The sequence below is a fragment of the Pongo pygmaeus genome, chromosome 10, assembly GCF_028885625.2.
Source record: "Pongo pygmaeus isolate AG05252 chromosome 10, NHGRI_mPonPyg2-v2.0_pri, whole genome shotgun sequence".
NCBI classification, from domain to species: Eukaryota; Metazoa; Chordata; class Mammalia; order Primates; family Hominidae; genus Pongo; species Pongo pygmaeus.
The window spans coordinates 3,396,753-3,419,354 of record NC_072383.2 but is presented as its reverse complement, the minus strand read 5'-3'; the positions used below and the strand labels follow the sequence as shown (position 1 = coordinate 3,419,354).

At 47.8% G+C, this 22,602-nt stretch overlaps 1 long non-coding RNA gene across 1 annotated transcript; it reads right to left on the bottom strand.

Moving 5' to 3' along the window:
- Positions 1 to 418: 418 nt before the first annotated feature.
- On the bottom strand, positions 419 to 3,912 carry LOC129010622 (uncharacterized). Its single transcript, XR_008493038.1, has 3 exons — positions 3,897 to 3,912; positions 3,596 to 3,756; positions 419 to 736 (listed from the first exon to the last, which is right to left on the bottom strand). It is a non-coding gene; the product is annotated as an uncharacterized LOC129010622 (long non-coding RNA).
- Positions 3,913 to 22,602: the final 18,690 nt, after the last annotated feature.

Here is a 22,602-nt window from a genome sequence, read left to right as displayed (position 1 = left end):
GTATGTATATGTGCACATATACATATGTATATGTTTGTTTGCATCCATCCACCAAAAGAAATATTTTCTGTGACTCCATTTCTAAGAATGTATCCTGAAGAAATAGTTGAATAAGTAGGCAAATATATATGTGAAAGAATGTTTCAGAATCACATTGTAAAATATTTCAAAAATTAAAACCATCCTAAATATTCATTAACAGGGGATTGATTAAACAAATTGTGGTATATCAAAATATTACATCAAAAATGATGTAATATATTCTTAAATCCATTTACATAAAAAGACGACTAGAATATATTCGCAAACTTTAAAAATTCGAGTTACAAACACACACTCACGCACATACACATCATCAAAAGGATATTCACCAACGTATAGCAAGACAGTGATTACTTCCAACAGATAAGATTCCAAATGAGTTTTTACTTTCTTCTTTAATATTTTATACTGATCAAATTTTCTAAAATGAGCATATATACATGTTACACTTTTGAAAACATTTGTAAAAACCTTACAAAGATAAAAATCTTATTCCCTTCTTTCCAAAAAACTCTTAAATAAAATCGATGTTCCAGGAAAACTTGTGATGTTTATCCAAAGGCTTCTCTTTCTCCCCAGCAGGTGACCTTGGATCCAGGAGACCTGTCCGCTAGTTACAGAAGCAGGTTTTTGAAAACTTCCCGGAGATGAGAGAGGATTAGCAGTATGTGCTGCACGTAGCAGAAATCTCCAGCTGTAAATATTTAAGTGTCATTTCGGGTGTTATTTATATATTTGCTCAGCTGTCTGTACTTATGTTATCTGTATCCTAGATGTGTTTTTCTATGTTTTGCCTTAACTAGTGCTCTCCTGGGAAAGAAACAGGCTGTGAAGTCCTTCCCATAGAATGCCAAGAGAGCATGACAAGCTGTTGGACATTTGAGCAATGCTTTTGACACTCCTGATGAAGATCAATAATTATTTCAAGTACCAATTAGTGCAACTGATGTTCTTAGTGTCATTGAAATCGTGCCTGAGAATAGCTGGAAACCTCCTATTTCTGGTGTAACATCTTTCTCATGGGAATTACACCTGAGATTGTGAGATTCAATTCTGCAGTCATTTCTTTACCCCAGGTATTGTTGCAAAAATGAGCAGGCTCAGTCATCAAGTTCTTAGTCAAACGCAGATTTAATTGAAGCTAATTCTAGCTGATCAATATTTAACCTCTGGTCATTCCTCACTCCTGCTAGAAGAGAGAAAGGTGCTGACAAGAGTCTTTTTAACTCTATTTTTCACATGGATGAAGAAACCAAGGCCAGTTTCCACCCTCTAAGACTGTAAAAAGAATCTTAGGAGGAGTTTCTCCTCATTTTTTATTGCATTTTATTGTATTTTACTTTATTTTATTTTGTTTTATTTTATGTATATATTTGGTTTCGGTAAAGACGAGGTCTCCCTGTGTTTCTCCGCCTGTTGTTGAACTCCTGGGCTCAAGCGATTCTCCCCGGGCACATGGCTCATGTGTAATCCCAGCACTTTGGAAAAGCCGAGGCAGGAAGATCTCCCCATTTTAAAGATGGGGAAGCAGGCCGAGTCAGACAAGCTGTCTCCTATCTGTATGCTGAGGGCATTGTTTCCTGTCTCCAAGAACGGAGCTGTTTTTCCCAGGAATGGCTCTGTCAAGAGTCTATACACAGAGTACTTATTAAGGCCACATCAGGACAGCAGCTTAACCAAGCAGGGATGTCAGGGAGGCAGGAGTAGAGGTTGTCAAGGGAAATTTTGTTATCTTGCAACTCTTCTAGATAGTGGCCAGAAATTGTTTTGAAAGACAGGCTTATGCCCAGGGGATGGAGAAATCCAAGTTTTACAGCTCCTGACCTTGAGGGTTTATGGTACAAGCTGAACACTAAGCTAATGTGCCATGTATCCTGGGGATGCCAACAATAACAGGTCAGGCTCCTCCATGCCATGTACGTGTGTGTGTGTGTGTGTGTGTGTGTGTGTGTGTGTGGTAACCATCCTCAAAACAAAGCCACAATTACCATGGTATTTTCTGTGACTCCACTTCTAGGGATGGTTATAGATACTGCTGCTGCATGGTAAGGCCATCAGGCCCTGTGCTGGCATGCAGGAGGTCTCACAAGATCTATCCTGAATCTCCAAGTAGCAAGAGATGTAGGCCATTTCAGATAAAAGCAAGGATGCCTGAGTATTATTATTTTTACATTTCTAAAGTAGTCTCTAGAACTTCCCTCACTCCTGCATCCCATGACAGATCTCTCCCATCAGATATAAAGGCAGGCAAATGGTACCAGACTGTGGACCGAATGCAGAAGCTGCTGGCACCCAGCTAGGGACAGCAGATGAGCTACAGGCCTAGCTGAGAGGCACCTGTCTCCAAATCTGGGATTTCCCTGGTCCCTCCTATTTTTCCAAATAAGGAACTACTCTCCCAGTTTGCAGATGCAGAGAATGAGGCCTAGATATAGCAGCTGCACCCACCTGTTTGTGATGCAGCCAGTGCCCAGAACTCAAGGGAAACTACTAAGATGAGAGTTTGTGCAAGCAAGAGTTGCCCCATGCATTATCACAGCACACTCTCAGTTCACTCTTTGGGGCACCGAACCTGACAAATAAACCTTGTTCCTCTTATGAACATAGAACAAAAATCAAAACGGGATACTTCCAACTCATATCTCATCTCCTTCATACCATTTCTAGTCCAAGCCAAAGCCCCATTTCCCTATTCATAGACGGACTCTCAAACTTCTCCCTCATCTTCTTCAAGTGAGTTTTGTGAAATGAGATGGAACAGATGAGGATCTTTTTAGTGGTATAGCACTGGGGGTAGGCAAGCCCATTCCTTCATAGAAAATCAGGACAAAATAAAGGCCAAAATCCAAAAGTCTCAGAATTCCAATTCTAGACCTTCGTGGTCCGATCTAGTAGCCACTAGACCCATGTGGGGCCACTGAACACTGGAGAGGTGCTCCATGCAACTTAAGAGCTGGGTTTTTTATTTCATTTCATTTTAATTAACTTAAAGACTGATCATTTTATTCCATTATTAGAAAGCATAAGTATATATGGAGCAATTTAGGTTTGTAAATCTACTTCTTCAACCATCAATGTTATGAAATCTAAGTACAGATCGGGTATTTCCAATGAAAATTTAGTGTCTGAACTTAGATGTGCAATACATGTAAAATACACACCAGAGTTGGAAAAAAAATGTACATCTCATTATTAATTTTTTATATTGACACATCAATTTTAATGATATATTTTATTTAACACATATCTAAAATATATTGTGTTAAATAAAATACATCATTGAAATTACTTTCACCTATTTCTCTTTTTTTATGTGTGTAAACATGATTCCTGGGAAATTGTTAATTGCATATTCTATTTCTATTTGTTCACTACTCCAGACGTTTAACATTCCCAGGGATGGTGCTGCAGAGGGAATATCCTGGTCCAGAGCTTCATTCATCCCTCGCCCTCTCATGTTGCTAAAAGGTCCCTCTAGACCATTTTCCAACTTTCTCTTTCTTCAGTACTGTTTTAATATTACTAACTTCAGGGAATATCAGCTTCCCTTCACCTTTATCTCACCGACAGCCTTCCTCTCCTCTGCCTCCTGGCTTTTGAAGACCCATCTTCTGCTACGAAAAACCCTCGTCTTCACTCCCCATTCTCAATGTTTTCCTTTAACACCACCTTCTCCGGCTTTTTCTGACAATTCCTATCTCTTGAAACAGCTTCCTTGGAGGTGGAGGGGAGAGGCATCAAATCACATGCCTGCTCCTTCCTGCCTGTCTCCCACCATCACCTCTTCTTGCTCCTGCTGAGTGGTTCCCACCTCTGTTCTTCCCTCCATCCCACCTTTTCTCTGTTTTGCTCACCCTTTCTTGGTGCCGCTGGATCTTAGGTTGGATTTCTAGGATACAGACTCTGCATAGAGATGGAGATCTGCCTGCAAGGGGTCTACTGGGGGCCTGACCAGCTCATGCTCCCAAGACCCGGCAGGCCTCCCTGTGGTATTCACTCTGGCAGCAGGCCCGAATGGCTAGGTTGTCTCAAGCCACCTGTGCCCAGGTTGCTAAGCTGTTCCAGGCATTCCAGGAGGTCTACGGGGAGGCGGGGGGCTTTCCCCCATAGACCTCCCTCACCTTGAAAGACTAAGGAAAACAGGATTAGGCAGAGACTGAAATTGAACTGCGTTGCTTTCCACAGAGGCCTCGGCAGACCCCTCTGGAAGCTGTGGCGCTGGGGAGGCCCTTCAGAGTCCTCCTGAAGGGAAGCAAAGAAATGAACCTTTGTGTCCCTGCATCAACCAACTGGATTCAGGATGCTGATGCCCCCCAAAGAGTGGCAATCTGGTCTACACAACCCACCACTCAAATAATTCTCTTGAAAGCCCCCAGAGATCTCCTGATTTCCAAATCTAAACCTGTTTTCTTGGGCACCTCCTTCCTGGTGTCCCTGTAGCCCAGGCCCCCGCTGAACATCCCTCTTCTCCTGAGTTCTCTCACTCCACACAGTCCCGACCCTCCCACATGGTTTGTCTCATGGCTCCTTCCCCTCCTTAGACTTAGCTTCTGTCTTCAGCCCTGTTCTCTCTATCTTTTCTATCCTCTCGCTCCATCTCTTCTCTTGTCAGCCCAACTTCTTTCCAGATGATTCCAAAAATCGCATCTCTTGCCTCAGTCTCTCTCCTAAGAATCACAGGTCATTCCCACTGCATTTGCTGGATGTGTGTCCCTGAAAGAAGGTGGCCTGCTTCTCAAACCCGGCTTGCCCCACACGAAACTCAACCTCACATCATTCCAGGTCTCCTCCAGACTTCAGTTTTTACCCCCTCACCCCCAGCACACTCCTTCTCCTGCACCGGGCACAGCAAGCTCTGGGGACTCCTTCGCGGCAGCTTCTGCATTCAGGTCTTCGTCTCAGGGGATTGTAGCCATCATCTCCCTCCCGCATGGCCCTGTGCGAAGCCTTTCCCAGCGGCCAGCTGCGGCACTGAGAGCGCTGGTGCTCTGAGGCTCAGTGGCGTCGTTCGCGTTCCCTGCCCCCCAGTAGCGGCCTCCCTGACCTAGCAACCTGGTATATGGATAACCTGGCTCGCTGCAGTCAAGTTTCAAAAGAACATGGTTGGATAAGCACAAGGCCACCGTTGCTCTGGGAAATAACCCATAATGCACGCCCCACTGCTAGGACAGACCCACTTAGGGACAGCTTTGCACCTCCACTGGGTGCAGGCAGGGACAGCTGGGCCCTACCGTCTACTCTTTTTGCTGCAGATTGGGAAGAATCTTGGTTCTCCCTGGGCCCAGGGAATGTAAGGCAGATGGTCCCCAGGACTCTGACAGGGACAGGGCAGTGATGGAAGTCTCCGGGCAGAGGATGAGGGGAGGGGAGGAAGAGGGAGTGGGGAAGCTCTATGTCATCAAACCTTGTCCCTAAAGTCCCTGGGAACTCCCAGGGGCCAACCACTCCCAGGGTCCGACCTAGGCAGGGGACAGAGGGATCTGAGAGGGCGGGTAGGGTGGGGGCTGGGGCCTGCGGAGGGCGGGGAGGTTTGAAAGTCGCTCCGCCGCCCCTCATCAAGTCCATCCCTTCCCGCGCTCCCCGCAGGTTTCCCCCAGACAGTCGTACAGTACCCCTAACTCCACTTAATTCGCTCCGCATGCTCTGAATCACAGAAAGGCAAACTTGCTAACAAGGAGGCGGCCCGCCAGCGCGCGGGGTTCCTGGGCGCGTCCCGCCTGCCAGGTGAGGAGAGCGGGCACCTGGCACCGCAGCGGGGCGCGGGGAGGGCTGGAGGCGCGCGGACACTCCCCCGGCCGGCAAGGAAGGGGCGGGCCGAGGCGCGGGCCATGTGCCGCTGGGTGGCCCTGCGAGCCGCTGCTCTCCGCCTCTCTAGGCTCAGCTTCCATCACCGCGTAGCGGAGCCCCGTGTCCGGGCCGGGTAAGTGCGGGCGGCTGCGGCGGGAGAAGCGCGCCCGCGTGGTGTGGGGCGCCGGGGGAGGGGAAGGGAGGCTGGGGGTCCCGGTAAGGCGCCGCCACCTCCGCAGCCCGCAGTCCCTGATGGACGGTGGGGTGGCGGGGCCGGCGGGCAGGGGGACGCTGGCTGCGGATAGGAGTGGGGCAGGCAGCCCGGGGGAGTCTCGGTGGGTGGGAGCACGCGTTGGTGTGTGCAGGGGCCCGCAGCAGGGTGTCCTTAACCACACGCCTGAGTCCGCCTTCTGCACTTGTGCCTTGGGAAGAGCTCTGGGCCTCTGAGGGCCGTGTGCCCTCCCGGGACATGGCTGTCCCTCTTCAAAATGTCACTCTCTTTGCCCGCCCTGAATTCCAGTAGCTGCCTCTTGTGCATAAGCTTAGGTGACAGGCTCAAAGTCGGCTTAGCTAGATGTGGACAGGCCGTGGCTGCCTACCCCATGCAACACAGGGTTTGCTAAATGCTGGCACCTGCTGTGTGTGGTGCACGTTGTTCTCAGTGGGTCAGGCTGCCTGTGCCGGGGAGTCCTGTGTTCCCTGGGCACGTCTGTGCATTTGTGGCAACATGATTCTGCAGGCCCTGTCACCTGTTTGTGTGCCCATCGCTGCACATGCAGCTGGCTGGCTCCTATGAAAGGAGGAGGGTGTGGAGGTTTTGGGGTGTATAGCTTTCCTAGGCTATATGTGCAGTGTTAACGTGTGCATTGGCTGGAAAGTGTGAAAGGGAGGCGGCTCAATTGGGTTCGGCTGGACAGCATCTTAACATGGGTCTCAGCTGCTGTGTATGCAGGAATAGTGTTCCAGGGGTCTGCAGTGTGTGGCAAGTATCTTGTGAGAAAAGGCAGCTTCTGGAAAAAGTCCTAAGTGCACTCTGGGGCATAGGGTGTATGCAGGCGGAGGGTGGGGTGGCAGGAGAATGAAGGTGGTATTAGGCCAGGGTGTGTTCAATTTGGGGGCAGCTGGCTTGTAGTGGAAAGCAGCAGTTGGAGTCTGGAGACCTAGATTTGAATTGGAACTTAGTGGTTGTCACTGTGTCATTCGCTTTGTTGCCTGGAAAGGTCGTCTGGGGCTCAGTTACTTTGTGCGCAAAATGGGACTAATAATCACTGGCTTATCTCCCAAGGAAGCTGGAAGCTCCCATTACTTCATGCCTGGAAGTGCTTTGGCAGCAGTAAGGCTCCCAGGGCCAGGGGCACTGCTGGGCCCCAGGTGCGGAATTGGTGGTCTGGGGAGTGCTTGGGTGGCCTGGAGCTGTTTGGTTTGTGGATAGTAGGGGAGCCATTTGCAGGCTGCTTCCTGTCATATTCAGCACAACAGGAGTGTCTGACTTGCATGTAAAATATGTATAGACCTGTGTAGTTTCTTATAGTTCTTGTGTGAACGCCTTCTATAGCACAGGAGGAAAACTGGCTTTGATGTCTTTAAATCGCCCTGGAGCATTTTGCCTTTCCAGAGAGCTGTCCTCCAGATGAACCAGTGGGCTTATGCCCCCCATCTTGCTTTTACCTTTATGCCAAATGAAGCAGTAAGGAACACCCTCCTGTCTGCAGCTGGAGAGATAGGAGATGAAGAGACTTTCCCAGCCAAGGTCACAGATCTAGGGTGTCAGCTTCAGGGCTCTGTCTTTTGCGGTATAGAGCCTTCGGATCCAGGGCCAGCCCTGACCCCAGCTGAGGAGGGGAGGAGAGGGGAGGGAAGAGTCACGCCATACAGCACCAAACAGCAGGACGTGGTTTGGTGGTTTATCCGCCCTTGGATGTCACCTGTTACTGAGAATTTTTTTTTTTTTTTTTTTTTGAGATGGAGTGGGATTACAGGCGTCCACCACCACACCTGGCTACTTTTTGTATTTTTAGTAAAGAAAAAGCTTCACCATGTTGGCCAGGCTGGTCTCTAACTCTTGACCTCAGGTGATCCACCCCCTCAGCCTTCCAAAGTGCTGGGATTACAGGTGTGAACCATTGCGCTGGGCCCACTGAGACTTCTCTGTATGTGGTAGCTGTTTAGTAATGTCTGTGAAAGCGAAGAGCCCTGGGTGGAGGATGCTGGAAACACAAGTCAGGTCCCAGCTGTACCCCTGCCCGCCATGTCCTGGGGAAGTTTGCTTTGCCTCACTGGGTCTGCTTCCTCATTGGTCCAAAACAGGGCATCTTTCCAGATTGTCATTCTGATCTCTGCTGGTGTTTCACTTCCTCAGAGAGGCCTGTCCTTATCCCCATCTAAAGTGGCCACCTTCTTGTGATGGTCATATCGATTCCGTGATCTGTTTCCTCTGTAGCACGGGCCACCCTTTCTGAACTTTCCTTTGCCACGTCCTACCACAGTGTGAGCTTAACGAAAGTGGAGACTGCGTTTGTCCTGTTACCTGCTGGCTCACCAGCACCTACACACAGTAGGTGCTCAAGAAATACGGCTGTGTGAACGATTGAGGGAAGAAGTTAACAAGGGGCTGGGGGTGATGCATGCCTGTTTTTCAAACTGTGCTCCTAGGAGCTTTGGACGGGGAGAGCAAGCCCCATGGCCCAGGATCCCTCACACCAGCAGCTTGGGGTTCATCTAAGTTACATGCCGGCTTCCAGGTAGGATTTCCTTTGAAGAAAGTGTTCTCCCACTAAAATAAAACTAGAAAGCCATTGCACCAGAAGACTTCAAGGGGTCTTTTCATCTTTTCAGCTCCGAGTTGAAACAGTTGTGCTGCACCTGGAAGTAATGCACATTTGGCCTTCTGTGAGGGTCACAGGCAGGATTCACACACACAGAGTGGTTGTTCCGCGGCTCATTTCTGTTTGGCCATGGAACTTATCCACAGCTATTTTTATGCAACCGATTTAATTTCCTGAATTTTTGGTTGGAGTTAATATGAAAACGATTTTGCATACAATACAGTAGCAAGGGCTATGTGGGAACTCAGATCCATGGGAAAGACAGGCCCTGGACAGGGAAAAAACACAAAACATCGGCAAGCTGGAGAAACCACACATGGATATTTGATAGCTCCTTATTTAAGGTGACTGTGTTTGTCGTCGTCCTCTGTTGGGTGCGTTCCCAGGCAGCCTGCCCAGATGTGCCTCATCCCCAGGAGATGCCCACTCAGCATTGTCTTGCTTGAGTAGTTGGCAGTGCGGGGGAGCTCTGCTCTCTGGGCGAGTGCTGAGCCTGCAGGACAGCCACGTGGTACACCAGCCTTGGCCTGTATTTACAGCAGCCACGCATCCTAGGGTTTCCAAGCTTGTCTCCATGTAAAACATTGTCTCATGCTGTTTTTTTCTATAAATACACTTGGAAATGGTAGGGCAACTGCTGTGTCCAACACTGTGCCCAGGTTTGGGGCACAGAACCTAGGTTACTTCTCCCTTTTCATTTCTTTTCTTTTCTTTTTTCTTTTTTTTTTTTTTTTTTTTGACAGAGTCTTGCTCTGTCGCCCAGGCTGGAGTGCAGTGGCTCCCGATCTCAGCTCACTGCAAGCTCCGCCTCCCAGGTTCACGCCATTCTCCTGCCTCAGCCTCCCGATTAGCTGGGACTACAGGTGCCGCCACCACGCCCGGCTAATTTATTTGTATTTTTTTAGTAGAGACTGGGTTTCACCATGTTATCCAGGTTGGTCTCGATCTCCTGACCTTGTGAGCCACCCATCTAGGCCTCCCAAAGTGCTGGGATTACAGGCGTGAGCCACCGCACCTGGCTGTTACCTCTCCCTTTTCTAAGCCCCATGCTAGGAGCATTACTGGCCATGCCCACGACAGACAAGGGGGCATCATTGTTTTGTTTGGTTGGTTTAGGAGGGCTATTAAGGGAGATTGTGGAGACAAATGGAGAGAAGATGGGAGTAAAGAACTGGGCCCTCTGTTCACTCCTTTTGACGCTCCTTTGCTTCTTGTACATGTCCCCACTCTGGCTGACTTTGATGTGTTTCTGGGCTCACACACCACAGTGCAGATAGAGCTGCAGAGGGAGCAACAAATATACACTGTGCACAAATATTCACCAAGTGTCTGCTGTAAGCTTGAACCTCCAGGCCCTAAGAAATGCATCAGGACCCAGCCCCTGAATGCTGAGTGCTAGTTGTTGAAGAGATTAAACTTACACCCAGGAATAGGTGAGAAAACAACCCAGTGCAGACTGAGTGGCACCCACCAAGCCACACCTGGAGCTCTCAAAAAGGAAAGGTGGGCAGAGACTGCAGGCGAAGGCAGCAGGCAGCAAGGGTGGCAGGAGAGCTCAGCTCTGGGGGTAGGTGGTCCAGGCGTGGATCCTGGCTATGCCCCTTCCTCTCTGTGAGAACTTCCCTGTGTTATGTGACCTCACTAAGCTTCAGTTTCGTCATCTGTAAATGGAGAAAATGACCTATAACTCCTAGTGAGGTGCATGGATGCCTGCCTGAGCTGAACTCAGTAGAAGGTATGGAGCACCCAAGTGTCTGATGACCACAGTGAAGTGGTTTGGAATAGGGCCCATGGTGAGGAGGGGGCTCTCAGATGGTGACCGCTATGGGATTGTCTGATGCTGGTATCCTCTGTCAGTAGTCCAGAGGTCTGTGACCTCCTTCTGGTTAGGCCCCAGGCCAACCAGGCACCCCCTTTCTTCCCTTTCCAACTGCTACTTCCATGCTACTCCCCACACACAACTATGGGAAGGAAAGTGTCTGCACCCCAACAGCCTCCTCTCCCTTCCTCACCACTCATGTGCAAGCGCATGGCCCTGCTTAGAGCTGAAGTGTCCTTGTTGTGAAATGCCAAAAATTAAGGATGTTACAGAGGCTCAGGAAATGTTCGGGAGAATTGCTTTGATGGTTCCCCAGTCTGTTCTGAAGCATTGAGTAGGGGCCCCCCGTTGATGGTGGCGTGGGATAACCCCCCAGTGGCTCTCAGCCTCGTTCCAATTTACTATTGTTAAACATGGACTTCATCGTTTGAAAGACTTTTGTCAGCCAGACTTCCATATAAATGAGAATTTGACTTGTATCTTAAAAATATTAATGAAAGGCCATATCACTAATAGTTTGGTTTTACTATCCAGTGTCTAGCTTTCTGCTTGATATCATTTACATTTTTAAAAAATCAGTTTAGGTCATTTACTAACAGAATTCCAGTGTGTTTAAAAGGCTCAGAAAGGGGCCGGGTGCAGTGGCTCATGCCCGTAACCCTAACACTTTGTGAGGCTGAAGCAGGAAGATCGCTTGAGCCCAGGAATTCAAGACCAGCCTGGGCAACAGAGCAAGGCCCCGTCTCCACAATAATAAACATAATTCTATTCTCAGGTAGTGTTGAGGACTATTATTCTAAAACCAGGGTACAGGACAAAGGTCAAAACCCTACTACTTATCTATGAAAGGCAGCTATGAAAGAGAAATCTCTTTATAGTATTTCAAGAATATTTATGGAAACTTAAACTTCTACTTGCCAAAAAGGCTGTACAGTCTAGCTACCATGCCAGCTATGTGGTTAAATAAGATAATGTAATTTTTTTTTCTAACTGACCTCAAACAAACAGGACAACACAGCTCACCCCTATCCTTTGTACTTTTTTCTTCTGAACCTTTTTTTTTTTTCTTAAATTTTTTTTGAGTCTCACTTTGTCACCCAGGCTGGAGTGCAGTGTCTTGATCACGGCTCACTGTAGCCTCAACTTCCCAGGCTTAAGCTATCCTCCCACCTCAGCCTCCAGAGTGGCTGGGACTACAGGCATGTGCCACTATGCCCAACTAATTTAAAGAATTCCTTGAAATGCCTAACAATAAGTTAAGAGGGATGAAAGGAAAAGGGAACTATCCATGACCCTATTTTTTTTTTCCTTCTGTGTCATCATTTTGGTGTTAGTGGTTGGTTGAAGCAGGAAGCAACACAAATGAGAAAGGATAGGATATCACAAGGTTCCTTGGTTGTTCATGTTTCTTAGAATGTGTATCTTTCTGCATTTGAACAAAGTTCTGATTCCAACACAGAGTATGGCTTTTCAGTGCTGTGAACGACCTGTTTACTCTGTCGCAGAGATCTAGTCTTGGGCTCACTTTGAGGTTCTCTGAGCTCCTACGCACTGTGGATCCCTGGAATTCCGTGCTCACAGGTATTGTGAACACCATATGCAAATGGAGAGCAGGAAGGCACGGACACACGTATGCACATGTCTTCAGCTAATGTTCATGTCCCACTGTCCCACTGGACTTCACTTATGAGACACAAGTTCAAAGATGAAATTATCAAGAATTTCAAGATGCAAACAGCACGACATTAAACCAAATGCAGGGTCCTTCCAAATGTGAGCCTGTGAGCCCACACAGGTTGCACACCCATGAAGCCAGCCCTGCCTCAAGGCTTTGTGGTCACATTTTTAAATGGTGGCCCAGTTAAGGCAACACAATTCCTTTCAACAGGTGGGCCATCCAAGGGCCCTAGGATTCAAGTTAGTCATTTGTGTGTTTAGAAAATGATGGAGGCTTCCATTTCTGTTAACATTTCCAGATCTCCACCCTCCTGCTTTACGTCATTTACATTTTTAAGAGCTTAGGTGTTTTACTAACAGGTTCTAAAAGAGCAAATGATCGGAGTAGAGGTGGAATTGTCCATTTTGTCTGAGATTTGGAACAGATTGAAAAGCAAAAAACTTCTAGGAGTTCTTAAGCCCATTCAGATACTCACTTGCTGTTCTAGGCATGACCATTTTTATACCAAAGCTGAGCAGATAGGTTGGGACGAGGCAGAGCGGGAGGGAAGGAGGGAGTGGCTTAGTTATTGAGGGAGTACTCTTTGGGAGAGAAGAGAGGCACGAGGAAGAGGATGTGAGAAAGTGCCAGATAACGCCGCATTTGGGGATCCTTTTTGTACACACAGAGGCTTCTAAGCCAGGCTTTCCAGAAGAAAGAAACTCCTCTGTGTGGAGAGAGAGGGTGAGACAGGAAGTTAGAACTGGAAGCACTGGGAGAGAATGAAATCCTAGAAAAGCAATTAACACTTTCTGACGGCACTGAACAGATAGCTAACGGCCTTTAACTTGCAAATACTAGGAATCAAATACTAGTACAGTGAACCAGAAAGGGAGCGGAGGCAGAAGGAAACCCCTCTCCTCTTTTTTAGAAAGGAGAACTCGGTTAGAAAGAGCAGTGATGGGTAACAGTAAAAGTTTAGTACAGAGAAGCCACATTTGCATTGTACCTTTAATTCGTTTAAATTATCCACATTCACCTTGGTTTTAATTTATTGTATAAATAATGCTAATTGTGAGTAGCTATTTTCATCATTAAATTTGACAGATACGTGCCTGGCTGATGCAAATTCTCCAGGGCTCCAAAACTGTTTTTACACTATGACCTGAAAGCTAAGAATTATTTTTTACATATTCGAAGATTTGAAACAAACAAACAAAAAGCAAAGAAGAATATACTGCAGAAACCATATGTGGCCTGCAAAGCCAAAAGTATATACTAACAGGTCCTTTATAGAAAAAGTTTGCTGACCCCTAATCTTTCCCGCATCAGCCTGGGGTTATCAACAGCTAAGTCAGCTCAGTGCATGGCACTGCTGTCTCTCTGAGTACCAGCCTCTGAGGTCCCAATTTAATTTGCCTGGGGTGCAGCCTGGGAATTGATTTTTTTTAATCCTCAGGTGGTTCTAATGGACATCTGAGGTCAAAAGTAGTTCTAATACAGTAGTTCCCAAAGTGAGGTCTGGGACCAGCAGCATCAACATTGCTTGTTAAACGCAAAATCCCAGGCCCTGCCCCAAACCCGCTGACTCAGAAACTCTTGGGAGGGGTCCAGCAACCTACCAGTGTGCATTCAGGTGATTCTGAAGCATGTTCGAGTTTGAGAACACTGCTCTAAGGCCTGGCCTTTCAAACTTAAAGGCCAGGCTCATGGTTGCTCATGGCAGGCAAACCTCACAAATGGGTCAGGTTGAAAGCGCAGGAGGAAGGGCGGAAGCTGACAAGGGGGAAACGAAAGGCTTCAGGTCTGAGCCTGGAAATAACCACAGTTGTTCCCTTACACATAACTGAGGCCCTGGGAGGTGACGTGAGCTGCAGAAACCAGAGCTTGGGACAGAATAACTCCACCAATGATAATAATGAATTCCTCCCTAGAAAATTATCGTTTATAATACTTTTAACATTGGGCTCTATTTTTCATTATTACATGTATAATTATCTTTTAATGTTAGTATAGTAATTTACAGAAGGTACCCACTTGGTAAACAAGGATTTAAACACAACTTTGGACTATCTTAAAATAATTTAAATAAATGTTATACGCGCCTGGGAAGTAGGAAAATTGGACTGCTGACTTTCACCTCATAACTGATGGGTGAATTCTGTTCTCCCAACCTCCCCCTATGGGGAGGAAAGATTCCCACAGGGTTCTTGGCCCCAATTTCCTGCCCTCCGGTGATGTAGCCTGTGGGGCAGTTATAAGAATTACACTGAAGGCCTACCACGTGCCAGGCACAGTATGAGGTGTTAACATACATTATCTCCTGTAATCATTACAACTCTCTAAAGTCAGCGTTATTATCCCCATTTTATAGTTGTGAATGTTGAGGCACAGAGAACTTAAAGACCTTCCCCAAATCCCAAAACCAATAAATGGCAGAGCTAAGATTCAAACCCAGGGAGGTCTGGCCTCAAAATAGGCGGGATTGGAGGTAGGGAAGCTTGCCTGTGATCAGGCGTGACGTGGCATTTTCAATAAATCTACACTAGTTGAGTTTATGAATATGCAAAGTGATCGTTCCCAGCCCTCCCAAGTCTTGCCCATTTTCCTGGGTTTCCTTGGCAAGAAGTGAGTCCACACCATACAAAGGTTGGATTGCTGATGTGCTCATCTTAGAATCCAAGGACCAGAGGCACTCGGAGCAACCAGAGATCTTCTGTCCAGGTTGTCTAGAATGCCATCGCTACCAACAGAGTTGACTGAGTCCTTAAATTCCTCCTTCTTCATTTTGGAAATTAGCAGTCAAGGTGGTATATAAATATTACACATTATCATCCTCATCAATAATAATGAGGCAGCCTTTCAGATCTTCCCATCTCCAAAGCACTGTGTGCTCATTAGCTTCTGATGGCTTAGTATCATTATCCTTGGTTACAGCCACAGACAATGGGAGCACAAAGGCCATGACCCCGGGGGGTAACACTGTGAGTCCACAGTCCTCCCTAGCCTGGAGCACTGGGCTGAGAATCAGAGATATGGATTTGCATCTCAACTCTCCTCAGACTTGATCGACTTGAGAATGGAGAAATGACATCCACCCTCTTGGTCTCTCTAGCCAAAATATGGGAGTGGGCTGATTTCTAAGGTTCCTTCCCCATGTGAGACAGGCAAGCAGCTTTCTAAACCTTGGAAACAGTGGGGCGTGAGTGTTGATGGTGGTGGTGATATGATGAGTACATGATGGGGGAGGTGATTTGGGAACTCTCTAGGGTATTCTGATGCCAAGTTGGTTTCTATAACATCCTCCCTCAATAACTCATGGAACTAAAAATCTTCCTTTTTTTGGAAAGAATTGGGGTAACAGTGTGGGAGTCATTGGTTAGTCGCCATGTGCGTGCATTATTTCCTTGCCCAAAAAGGTCAAGCATCTTTTTCACAGACAAGTATCTGTGTGCTTGGCTCTCTTGCAAGCAGAAGATTCTAATGCTTTCCAAAGGGATTTCTAAGTCCCTAAAATACATGTTTTCACAGACCTGAGATGGAGATACATGGTTTATTTGTCAGGGAGCTTAGCAACTTCCAAGCTCTCTTCAATAAATTACATCACCTTCGGACTTAAGACCTAACAGATTTACATCCAAGTCCCAAAGTGAACACTGGAATTCAAATCTGGATGCATGAGTGTTCTCTTCCTCACCCTCAACACAGATTTATCAGCCAGAGTAGTGTGGGAGAAGGCAGGCTGGGCCAGGAGTCTGGACACCTGGGCTACCTGACTTCTAGCTCCAGCTCTGTCTCTAGTAACATCTCTGGAGCCCACTGGGTTTCTGAGCCAACTCTTGGGAGTTGACAGTTCAGGCCTACCCAAAAAAAGAAGGGTTGGACATCAGTGGTTCTTACCCTTTTTGAGTGAGGGAGTCGCAAACCCCTTTGGAGATCTGCTAAAACCTGTGAAACTGCAGCACATAAATAGTAAAACTTTTCATACCATTTCAGGGGCCCCAAAGTTATCATTCCCTGCAAGGAATGGTCTTTTAGTCTTATTGCTAAGCCATGGTATCCTGTTCCAGAGACAAGACAGGCACTATTTTGAAAGCAAATGAGAGATTGTACAAATCCTTCTGTCTGGGAAAGAAGATGGGTTTTTAAGTTATTCGGACATTGTTTATTCAATTCCTGCTGCCAGGAAGGAAATGTCGCTGCCTTTCCTATTCCCAGTGGGCAGGTTATGAATATCCTTAAGCATGAAATGTCGTGCATGAGGAAGGCTTTTGTGGGAGAGCTCCTCCTTCCACCCCACAGCAAACTCTTCTCCAGCCTGGAAGATCCTGCCAAAGCCACAGAACATCCAAACTGCCACCATCCCTTGCTGGGCTGCTGCTGTGTGCTGGGGAGAGGCAGCTGCATGTCCAGCCAGTACTTACTGAATTCAGGCACTGGCTGGGGCATCACGGTCACTCTCTCGGGGATCCTCAGCCTTTGATCCCCACTGGGCAGAAGAAACTGGCTCAGGTAGATCAGATGACCTGCCCAAGGTCCCACAGCTGGCAAGGGTGACATTAATTTTCCCTCCATGTATGTGACATCCCAGCCCCCGAAGCAAACACCAGAGAGCCAGGCTCACATTTATGTTCACCCTCCTCCTGGCACTAGGGATGGGGAAGGGGACAAAAGCCACATTTCTGCCTGTGCTCAGGATGGTATATGAGCTGCCCTACAGAGGACCTCTCCCTGAAGCTTGTGGGTGTCCTCTGCAGTGTCCAACCAGAGTCATTTCCCAGACAGATCTAAGAAACTGTCAGGTCAAGCAAATAGTGGCTTCAGCTCTAGTGACTGCAGCTGTGGACCTGGGGGGTGCTGTTCTGGAGACCCCACCCTAGAAGGGGCAGCAGTGTTGTAGAGGGCCCCCTGTCCTAGGCTCTGAGTCCTCTGCATCAAACCTGGTGGAGAGCTCTTGGTTCAGACCGGTCTGAAAGCTGGGATCATTGTTGATCAGGCGCATGGACGTGCCTCCCACATCCTCTAGACAGCCTTGAGGATCCATGGTCTCTGTGCCTTCCCTTCACACCTATACACAGCAGTGAACACTCACCTTGGCCCCCGAGAACAGAGATGCATGTGGGCCTCCAGCTCCAGTCTGGGTCCTAAACCCAAGCCTGGGAGGCTGCTGGGCCTGCAGTGTTGTCTGCTTCTGCCTGGCTTCCTGGGGGACTGTGGATGTTGCTGTCAGCCTCATGGTTACCCAGCCCTCTGCCCTTCTCGAGTTTCTGCAAGGCACCAGCCCCCAGCTGCTGGCTGGACCAGCTTGGATGGACAGCAGAGTGACAGGGAAAACCCCTTTCAGATGTTTGTGTCCTAGTTCCAGGCCTGAGGAGGCAGAGCAGAGCTGACCGGAAAGGACTCCCTCTCTGGACCTGCTGTAGTTGGCAGGGTGTCCACCTTGTCATCCTCAGATCCTGAGGCCCAGGTACGGGTCCCAAAGAGCCCTCAGGTCTAGCTGAGTATGGGGTCCAGAAAACCATGTGCATAGTCTGAGTCCAATGTGTTGGGCGGCCTTGGGAGAGGGCAGTGAGCTGGCACTGGTCCTCAGCCCAGGGTCCTCAGGGCACAGAGTGGGGCTAAGCAGAGGTGCTTCTCATCATCAAGCAGGAGCTGGGCACTGATCAGGGAAGCCTGGTGCAGTGATGGAAGCTGAGGCAGCCTGGCCTCAGGAAGCAAACTAGGACACATTCCTGAGAGGCAGGCACCAGGAGCTGAGCAGGGGGATCTGCCAGACGTGTCCAAGCCAGAGAGGGCTGGGAAGTCTCCTGCGGGGCAGTGCAGGGAGTGGAGCAGAACATGGGTTTGTATTTCAGACAAGGCCATGCGTCCTTGAATCAGTTTGCCTATCTGTGAAGTGGGGACCCCAAGAGTGCCTGCACTTCTCACACAGTATCATCATTCCTATTATCTGTGCAAGTAACCAGGGAGCTAGATCCTGGAGAGGCAGACACAGCAGGCTGCCCTGGCCAGCACACAGAAGTTCCTGCTTCTTCCTGGGTGAGGGGAATTGGGTAGTGAGGCCCACTTCCCCATGGCAGACACTATTTAAAAATGAGGTGAGACTGTGGAAGACAGTTTGGCAGGTCCTCAATACATTAAACATAGAGTTACCATATGACCCAGCACTTCTACTCTGACGTATTACCCAGAGGAGTTGAAAACAGGTGTCCAAACTAAAACTCATACATGAATGTTCATAGCAGCTCTGTTGGCAACAGCCCGAAGGTAGAAACAACCCAAATGTCCATCAACAGATGACTGGATTAGCAAAAGGTGGTATAGGCATACAATGGAATATCATTCAGCAATAAAAAGGAGTGAAGTACTGATGCATGCTACAACACCGATGAACTTTGAAGACATTAGGTTAAGTGAGACAAGCCAGACACAAAAGACCATATAATGTATAAGTCCATTGACAGAGAATATTACGAATAAGCAAATCCATAGAGACAGAAAGCAGATGAGTGGTTTCCAGGATCTAGGGGGAGGGGGATGAGGAGTGACTGCTTCATGGGAATGGAGTTTCCGTGTGGGGTGATGACAAAGTTCTGGAACTAGATAGTGGTGGTGGTCGCACAACATTGTGAATGTACTTAATGGCACTGAATTGTACACTTTAAAATGGTGACAATGGTAACTTTTATGTTGTGTGTATTTTATCCCAATAAAAAGAAAGAAATGGAAACGGGTTGGGACCAGGTTGGAGGTCAGCAGAAGCTGAATATTGTCTATGAAATGAAGGTCTTCTCCATGGTCTTGGAGGACACCTTCAGTTCTAAAAGTGTCTTGTGAGTCCGTGATATGGTCCCAGCTCTCCCACATTTTAACCATAAACAAGTGTGGAGTGATGACAGGCAACTGAAGAATGGAAAACATGCTGGCTTCCTGTGGGTTGGTCTCCTAGAGTGTCTGAGCAGGAATTTTGTGGTCCCAGCTTTGGGGTCGGTGGCGGAGGGAGACAGTGGTCAGAGGAGCTTAAATGAGTGGAGAGGGGCTTAAATGAGTGGAGAGGGGCTTAACAAACCCTTTCAACCAGAGGGGCTCTGCTTTATCTTTTTTATATATCGAGGCTCTACATAAAAACTTATTTGAAAGAATCTGCTAGAACACCAACTTTCTCATTGTACAGATAAAGAAACTGAGGCATAGAGAGGGGTGGTGACTTGCTCAAGGTGCTGGCAAGTAGGGAAGGCCTCCTGAGTCTAGACCCCATCCCCAACACCTGGGCCTTTGCTTGCCCCTGCGATTGTATCCTCTGCCTTTATAAACACAGCACATCAGTTAGTGGACGGCCCTGTCCCTAGCATCACTTTGGCAATTCCCCTTTCTTAGATCATCATGGGAAGCAAGGACTTCATCAGCCCCTGCCCCTCCCCTGGGATCCAGGAGCACACATTCTTCCCCAACCAAATTCTCTCTTGCCAAGCACTGGCCTTCACTCGGGGGTGAGGAGGGGAGGTGAGTAAGCAGCTCCCGCATGGATATGGACAGGGCCTCTTACATGTGGCTCCACACGGGTGAAGAAAAGATGGGCTCTTCTCTATGGAAATCATAGATCCATTCTCCAAGTGTGGGAAAAATTATAGACTGTTTTCTTCCCTATATTTAAGCTCATTCAAGGGAGCAGTAAGTATATTAGTATATTTCTGAAAGGTGTTTTGAAGACCCAGTGTGTCAGAATTAAAACTCTGTGCTCTTAGTGTAGAAAGGCAGTGATTTTCCTGAGTGAGCTTAGGGTCTGTCTTCTCCCCATCGGCCTCCTCTGCCCCTTTAGCTAGGTCCACCCCAGCAGGTGGGAAGCCTGGGCCAGCTTCCATGGACTGACCACAGGGCAGACTGGACAGCCCTTGACTGTCCTAGACAACTTGGCCTCCGCTGTGGTCTTGCAGAATTACAGGAAATCGATTAATACATTCCCAATTCTCCCTTCAGATAGCTGGGCTGCTAAGTGTATTTTTAGAATTCATTTAAGTAAATGCTTATTCCCCAACCCCAGACTCTGGTTTATACCCACTGGGCCATTTGGATTCTTTCATTTAACCTCATAATTGGTGACTGTAATTCTCATAATCTGGTGGTCCCCTTTTGCTTACAAAGTCCACGATCATAAGCCTGAACCATACCTTCCCTGTCACCTTCTTTGCCTAATTCCTGCTCATCCTTAAAAACCTATGTCCATAGTTCCCTCTTCATCCCTCCTGCACACATGTTTCCCCCTGAAGTTCATCCATTGTGATGTTGACATGTCCATTTTTCCAGCTGTGAGCTCTTGGAGTTCAGAGACAGCATCTTTCATTCCCTTCTCTTCATCTCCAGCACCTATGCCACATAGTGAGGCCTGGGATGTTCAATAAATTAATAGATTAATTAACTAGTTAATCTCAGAGGGGAAAACAGATACATGAACCTCCAGCAGACCTTCTGCATTGCTAAATGAGGAGGGGAGACGCAAGCAGGGCAGCAGTGAGAAGAGTGCAATAGGCAGATTTGCAGGATGTTCTTTGAGGAGAGCTGCAGAAGGGGGTGTCTTGGTAAAGCACTGCATGTTGGGGAGGGAAGTGGTGACACTGAGAAAAAGGGGTGAGCATTGCACAGGCGATAGAGGGTCACTTACTGAGATTAGGAATAGGGGATGAATGGGTTGCAGGGAGATGATGTTGACTGCGTTTTGGGCGTGCTGAATGGGAGGGACCTGCAGCCATGGGAGGGAGCCTGCAACTCAGCAGGGTTTTGAGTCATCAGATTGCTGGAGGTGGATGGGGTTGGGCATGAATGGGGGTGGCAAAGAACAAAAAATGTTCCCCACCTCACCCTGGAGGGAGTGCCAGCCTTAAAGGGGTAAGCCAGGAAGAAGAGGGGTAGAGGAGTGGATGAGGCCAAGGAAGAGAGGACAAAGCTGGAGACTTGGAGGTCATGATGTTCAGATCAAGGCAAATTGGAAACTCAGGAGAAGAATGAGGTGAGAATGTACCACGAAACCAGCAGTGGAGAGGGTCTTCAAAAGGAAGGTGTGATCAGTGTTTCAAATTCAGCAGAGGTGAAGCAGGAGGAGGTTTGAAAAGCCATCTTTGGCTCTGGCAATTACAGTAACTTTGGGATGAGTAGAGTGGGCGAGGAGGTCAGACAGTGGTGGGGTGCAGGATGACTGGACAAAGAAATAAAGCTTCAGAGGAAGAAAGATCTGGCAGTAACTCAAGAGGGAGACAGGATCCAGGAAACTGTGGGTGACTTGAGAGACAGCATGCATTCTGATGAGGCTGAGCTTTGCAGTCTTACAGCTGAGATTCTATTCCGGCTCCATGTACTAGTCTGATTAAGGACTAATTTGTTGCTCCTAGAGCTGGAGCTAGAGTAGGATCTTTTTTTTCTTTTTTGAGAGGAACATTTACACAGAGAAGACTCTGACCCCCAAGGGTATGATTCAGTTTAGAGCAAAGGCTGAGGTGCCAACTTGGAGGCCCAACAGAACAGTGGCTTAAAAAACAAAGTTTTTCTTTCTCTCTCTCCTCTAACAGTCAGGGTAGGCAAGCTGTTCTGCTCCACACAGTCATACAGGGATCCCGGATCCTGCCACCTTGTTTCTGTGCCATCCCCAAGGACAGCGTGTGTCTCAAAATGTGGCCTCCAGACAAGCAGCACTAGTGTCACCCAGAAACTTGTCAGAAATGCAAACTTCAGGCACCACCCCAGACTTACTGAATTAGAATCGCTGGGGGTGGAGCCAGCTGCGTTTTCAGAAGTCCTTAAGGTGATTCTAATGTACCCTTAAGCTTAGAAACACTTCTCTGAGGTGCTGTCCTTGTCTGCATGGTTGAAGCTGGATTTCAGACATATCTCTGTCCCAGTTCTCAGGAAGGGAAAAGATTGTGGTGATGTGTAGGGACAATGTTTTAAGGTCCAGGCATGGAGCGGTACTTCCACTCACATTCCATTGTCGAGAACTACTATATGCCCAGATCTAGCTGCTTGAAGGGTTGGGAAATGCAGTCGCTGGTTAGGTGGCCATGTACCCCGTTACAGCTCCATTACAATGGAAGAAGAGAAGAACAAATTTTGGGAGATCACTAACAGTCTTGGCTACTTGAATCAAACTTGAGTTAAGTTTAATGTCAATTCCCATCCTTTGGAAGAAAGAGGAGATCTACCTACAGATCACAGTTAAGGCCTGTCTATTTAAAGGGATCCATGAGGGTTTTCTTGTCAGGTGTACCAGCCTCCAAACCCTCACTGGACATGAGCAGCCCAACCCTTAGTCACCTACCTTACCTGCTCATCCACGATACATTGTGCTGCCCAGTTCCTGGTTGGAAACGTCCAGTAAAAGGATTTCATCCAGCTGGCCCCATCTGAAAGAAGGCACCCCAGCTTGGCAGGGAAGGATGGGTGGTAAAGAAGTGTTGGTTTGCTGGAAATGAGAGCTAGAAGAA